Raw genomic sequence first — 6,285 nt, forward strand, 5'->3', positions numbered from 1 at the left:
CATACTTTAAGATCCAAAGCATCTAAAAAGGGATAGAAAAGTTAGCTTTTTCTGGAAAACACAACAATTCTTAATCTAATTAGAAATCAGCAGTTGATGAGACTGCAGGGGAAAATGCAAAAACCCACTCTCATGGAGACAGATTTGAATACTCCCCTCTCCATAATTGGCAGGTCAAGCAGAAGGAAAATTAGTCAAACAGGATTTGAATAATATTTAACAAGCAAGATGGAATAGAAGTTTATGGAATGCTGCATCTAATACCTACAGACTAAACTTCTCAAGCACACATTTTTTTTAATTGTTTTTTCTTAGAGACAGAGTCTCATTATGTTGCTCAGGCTGGAGTACAGTGGCACAATCATAGATCACTGTAACCTTGAATTCTTGGCCTCAGGCAATCCTCCCACCTCAGCCTCTCAAGTGGCTGGGACTACAGGCACACACCACCATGCCCAGCCAATTTTTTTTAGAGACAAGGTCTCACTATGTTTTTTTGTTGTTTTCTTTTTGTTTTTTGTTTGAGACGGGGTCTCCCTCTGTTGCCCAGGCTGGAGTACAATGGTGTGATCTCAGCTCACTGCAACCTCCGCCTCCTAGGTTCCAGCAATTCTCCTGCCTTAGCCTCCCAAGTAGCTGGGATTACAGGTGCATGCTGCCACACCAGGCTCATTTTCATATTTTTAGTAGAGATGGGGTTTCACAATGTTGGCCAGGCTGGTCTCGAACTCCTGACCTCCTGATTCGCCCACCTCAGCCTCCCAAAGTGCTGGGATTACAGGCACAAGCGCTCGGCCAGGGTCTCACTATGTTGCCCAGGCCGGTCTCAAACTCCTGGCCTCATGGGATTCTCCAGCCTCATTCCCAAAATGCTGAGATTATAAAAGTTATTTTAATTGACCATGTACTAGGTTATAAAACAAGACTCAATTCCAAAGAATTATCATCACACACATCATGTTCTCTGACTGTGCTGCATTTAAATTAGAACTCAGTGAGAAACAGATAAATTTAAAATTCACATACATTTGGAAAGTTGTAAAGCTTTCTTCTGAGTAATTCGTTAAGTCAAAGAAGATATATATTTTTAAAACACTTAGAACAGAATGATAATGAAAACAGTGCTTACTGAAACTGAGATAGACCCAGAGCAGCACTTCTAATAAAATGTAGAGCCTTGAAAGTTTAGCCCAAAAATTAATAAATGAAGCCCCAACTTAAGGGTTTATAAAAAGAACCAACAAATAAGTCCAAAGGGAGTAATAATAAAGCTAAAAAGAAAAATTAATTACATTGAAACAAAGACGCAGTAAAAAAAAAGATACACACACAACAGTCAAAAATTGGTTTCTTAAAAAGACTCATAAAAGACAGACCTCTGACAAGATTGATGAAAAATAAAAGAAGTCACCAAAAGCTCTTATTAAAAATTTTTGATTTACAGATCCAGAAGATATTAGAAAGACAGAAAGTAAAATACTATGATCAGCTATGTCAAGGAACACATCATTCCAACTTTAAAAACCCTTACAGAGAACAGAAATGGACAGAGCACTTCCCAGCTCATTCCATGAGGACAGTGTACTCTAGATTCCAAAATCTAACCAGGAGAATATGAGAAAGGAAAATTACAGGCCAATTTCACTCAATAGCCAGAAACAAAAGTCTTAAACTAGGTAATAACAGCTTGAATCTACCAGTGGATAAAAATGACAATATTTTATGGCTAAGTTGGATGTATCCTAGAACTGCAGGGAAGTTTCAGTATTATAAATCTATAAATGTACTCATCACATTAACAGGCTACATGAGAAATACTACCTTATTTTTTCTTTTTAAAATTTTTTTAAATTTTTATTATAAATTGACAACTTATAATTGTATATATTTATAGAGTACAAATTGATGTTATAGTTTACAAATACAATGTGCAATAATTAAATCGAGCTAATGAACATATCCATCACCTCAAATACGTATCATTTCTTGTAGCAAGAACATTGAAAATTTACTCTCTTAGCAATTTTGAAATGTTCAATATATTATTATTAACTGTCATTTCAATAGATGCACAAGTGTTTTATATATGATTTAAAATTCGTAATTTAAAAAAAAAAAACTCCTGGAAAACTAAGAATAGAAGGAAAAAAAATATTTTTTGAGACAATGTCTCACTCTGTTGCCCAGCTGTAATACAGTGGTGTGCTCATAGCTCAATGCAGCCTCCATCTCCTGGGCTCAAGCAATCCTCCTGCCTCAGCCTCCAGAGTGGGGGCTGGGACTACAGGCACACACCACCACACCCAGCTAATTTTTTTTATTTTTAGTAGAAATGAGGCCTTGCTATATTTCCACGCTGGTCTTGAACTCCTGAACTCAAGCTATCCTCCCACCTCAGCCTCCCAAAATGCTAGGACTACAGAAATAAGCCACCAAGCCCAGCCTGAAAACATTATTCTTAATGGGAAACATTATCATTCCCTTTAAAATAATGAAAAGGCAAAGATGCTCACTACTGCTACTTCCCTTCAAAGCCACACCAGTAGTTCTAGCCAATGCAGTGAGACCAAAAATAAAATAAAACATATAAAGGTTGGACGGGAAAAGATGTGCACCATTCATGGATTCTATGTTTATTTACCTAGAAAAACCCAAAATCAGGCCGGGCGTGATGGCTGATGCCTGTAATCCTAGCACTTTGAGAGGCTGAGGCGGGTGGATCGCCTGAGGTCAGGAGTTCAAGACCAGCCTGGCCAACATGGTGAAACCCCATCTCTACTAAAAATACAAAAATTAGCCCAGTATGGTGGCAGGCACCTGTAATCCCAGCTACTTGGGAGGCTGAGGCAGGAGAATCGCTTGAACTTGGGAGGCAGAGGTTGCTGTAAGCCAAGATTGTGCCATTGCACTCCAGCCTGGGCAGCAGAGCAAAACTCCGTCAAAAAAAAAAGAAGAGAAAACTCCAAAATCTACAAATAAAGTGTTAGAGATTTAACAAAGTTGCTAGATTTTAAAAACAATATATAAGACGGAAGGAGAAAGATACCTTTAGTTAAAGCAATTATATTTAAGAGATGCATTTTGAAAATATGTATCATCTACAATTTCAACAAAAATAAGGAAGCCAGGAATAAAGCTAACAAAAGATATGTAAGACCTGGATGGAAGGAATTATAAACCTTGGAGACACAGCTAGGTGCAGTGGCTCACGCCTGTAATCCCAGCACTTCAGGAGGACAGGAGGGCAGATCGCTTGAGCTCTGGAGTTGGACATCAGCCTGGGCAGCATAGCAAAATCTCATCTCTAAGCTGCAGTGAGCTATGATTATGCCACTACGCTCCAGCCTGGGCAACAGACTGTCTCAAAAAGAAAAAAAAAAGAAAAAAAATTAAAGAACTATAAATAATAACGTTTAAAAATCCTTCATGAATAAGGAGAATCAATTTAGAGCAATTTTCTCTAAATTGATCTATAAAAGCAATGCAACTCCAATCAAAATCACAACAGAATTTGTGTGGATCCTGACAAGCTAATTATAAAATACCTTAGGAGAACAAAGGCACAAGAATAGGCAAAACTGGAGAGAAAAGCAAGGTGGGATAGCATGCCCTAGCAGATATCAAGACTTCTAAATATAATGTAATTGAGATAGAAGGGATATTGACACAGGGATGATTAAGTAGACCAATGGAATAGAACGAAGAGCCTCAAAAGGAGCCACAGGTATGTGAAAATGTGAAATATGACACAGAGGTAGCATTGCAGGTCACTGGGGAAAGGAAGGGCTATTCAATAAATCAGGAGTTCGATATCTACACAGAAAAACATAAAATCGAATCCCTTCCTCAAATCATAAGTGCTATCTATTCCAGGTGGATTCAAAACTTACAGGAAAGGCAAAACTTTTAAACTCATAGAAGAAAATACAGAAGAGCATCTTTATGGCCTCAGAACAGGAAAGGCTTTCTTCAACAAGATAAAAAGTACCAGCCATAAAGAAAATATTCATAAACTCAATACATTAAAACTAAGAAAATTTGCCGGGCGCGGTGGCTCAAGCCTGTAATCCCAGCACTTTGGGAGGCTGAGGCGGGTGGATCACGAGGTCAAGAGATCGAGACCATCCTGGTCAACATGGTGAAACCCCGTCTCTACTAAAACTACAAAAAATTAGCTGGGCATGGTGGCACGTGCCTGTAATCCCAGCTACTCAGGAGGCTGAGGCAAGAGAATTGCCTGAACCCAGGAGGCGGAGGTTGCGGTGAGCCGAGATCGCGTGCCATTGCACTCCAGCCTCGGTAACAAAAACAAAACTCCGTCTCAAAAAAAAAAAAAAAAAACTAAGAAAATTTCTCTATCAAGACATAATAAAATGAAAAGACAAGCCACCACTGGGAGAAGTTACCTGCAACGTACACAGCTGACAGCTCAGCTGAAAACATGAGCAAAAGACATGAACAAGGGCATGTCTCAGAAGTGGAACACAAAAGACCAATCAGCACAGGAAAAGAAGATGAACTTCATTAATAATCACAAAAATGCAAATTAAGACAATACGAGATACAATTTTACACCCACTAAGTTGGAAACATGAAGAAGGACCATGCCCCTCCCCAGCCATACCATGGCAGGCCAGGCCCAGAGAGCAGAGATAAGGTCCTCCTGGCCAGAAGACCATAAGCAGGGGATACGAGGGAGGGGAAGTCTTCCCTTTTGCCCACTCAAAGCTAGAATTCTGTTTCCTTCCCCAGAGGGAGGCCCCCAGAGAACATCTGGGCAGCCATCCCAGCCTCTCTGCAGCCTGGGGAGAGAGCCTGGGGTGTTTTGCCCACCAGCATTCAGTATCAATTATGTCCTAATTAATTCATTTCTTATTTGGGGCACCAATCACAGGCAGAAAATCCTGCTCAGCTGAGCACCAGGGAAGAGACTCAGCTGCCACGTGTTGGAAGACACTCCTCCAGACCTCTCAGTAGGTAACTGAAGAGCCGCAGGGGCCCCAAAGGCCTGAAAACCCAGGTCCAACATCCAAGCTGTACAGCAACCTTTCACCGACATCTCCTCCATGCCAGGCCCTATGCTGCGTATTGAGGTTACGGATCCATCCCAGACTTCACAGAGCATCTGGGAGCCCAGGTAAGCAACACCTAATGCAGCCTGGGAAATCTGGGAAGGCTTCACAGAAGAGGTGACATGCCAGCTGGATTTTGAGGGATGAAAGAGATTTCTTCAAACATAGAAATAAGGGAAGGGCATTTCCAAGCAGAGGGAAACTACGGGAAAAGGCCTGGAGCTAGGAAAAAGGCAGCACATGATTAGATGATGACTGTAAGTGGAATTGTTGAAGCATCAGGCTCATGAAGAGGAAGAGGGCTGGGCGCAGTGGCTCAGGCCTGTAATCTCAGCACTTTGGGAGGCCAAGTTGAGTGAATCACCTGAGGTCAGGAGTTCAAGACCAGCCTGGCCAATATGGTGAAATCCTGTATCTACTAAAAATACAAAATTTAACCAGGCATGGTAATGGACACCTGTAATCTCAGCAACTTGAGGCAGGAGAATCGCTCAAACTGGGGAGGCAGAGGTTGCAATGAGCTGAGATCGAGCCATTGCACTCCAGCCTGGGTGCCGCAGCGAGACTCAAAACAAAAAAATAAAGAAGCTGGGCGTGGTGGCTCAGGCCTGTAATCCTAGCACTTTGGGAGGCCAAGACGGGCAGATCACGAGGTCAGGAGTTCAAGACCAGCCTGACCAACATGGGGAAACCCCGTCTCTACTAAAAATACAAAAATTAGTTGGGTGTGGTGGTGCGCACCTATAACTCCAGCTACTTGGGAGGCTGAAGCAGGAGAATTGCTTGAACCCGGGAGGTGGCGGTTGCAGTGAGCCGAGAATACGCCACTGCATTCCAACCTGGGCTACATAGTGAGACTCCATCTCAAAAAGAAAAAAAAAAAGGAAGAGGAGATTGGGAAAGGGAGTATCAAGAGATGAGTATCAAGAGATTATGTTGGATCTACCCGGATAATCCAAGATAATCTCCTCATCCCAATATCCTTAACCTTAATCACATTTTCAAAGTTCTTTTGACATGTAAGGTGACATATTCATAGGTTCCAGGGATGAGGACCTGGACCAAAAAGAGAGAGAGAGAGAGAGAGAGAGATGAGGCTCCAGGGTGAAGAGGGATTCAGGGTCTGGTTTTGAAGGGCCTCAAAGGACGTGAAGAAGACTTAGAACTTTATCCCATGGACAGTGAGGAACCAATGGATTGATGATTTCCTTTT

General features: G+C 41.6%; 1 long non-coding RNA gene across 1 annotated transcript in view; it reads left to right on the forward strand.

Moving 5' to 3' along the window:
• The window catches only part of LOC108290071, a 22,899-nt gene that overhangs the window by 13,234 nt on the left and 3,380 nt on the right, over nt 1-6,285 (forward strand). The window contains exon 2 of the long non-coding RNA XR_001819419.1: nt 4,895-5,137. This is a non-coding gene — a long non-coding RNA (uncharacterized LOC108290071). The remainder of the gene's footprint in view (nt 1-4,894; nt 5,138-6,285) is intronic.

The sequence above is a fragment of the Cebus imitator genome, unplaced genomic scaffold (assembly GCF_001604975.1).
Source record: "Cebus imitator isolate Cc_AM_T3 unplaced genomic scaffold, Cebus_imitator-1.0 Scaffold420, whole genome shotgun sequence".
Lineage (NCBI taxonomy): Eukaryota > Metazoa > Chordata > Mammalia > Primates > Cebidae > Cebus > Cebus imitator.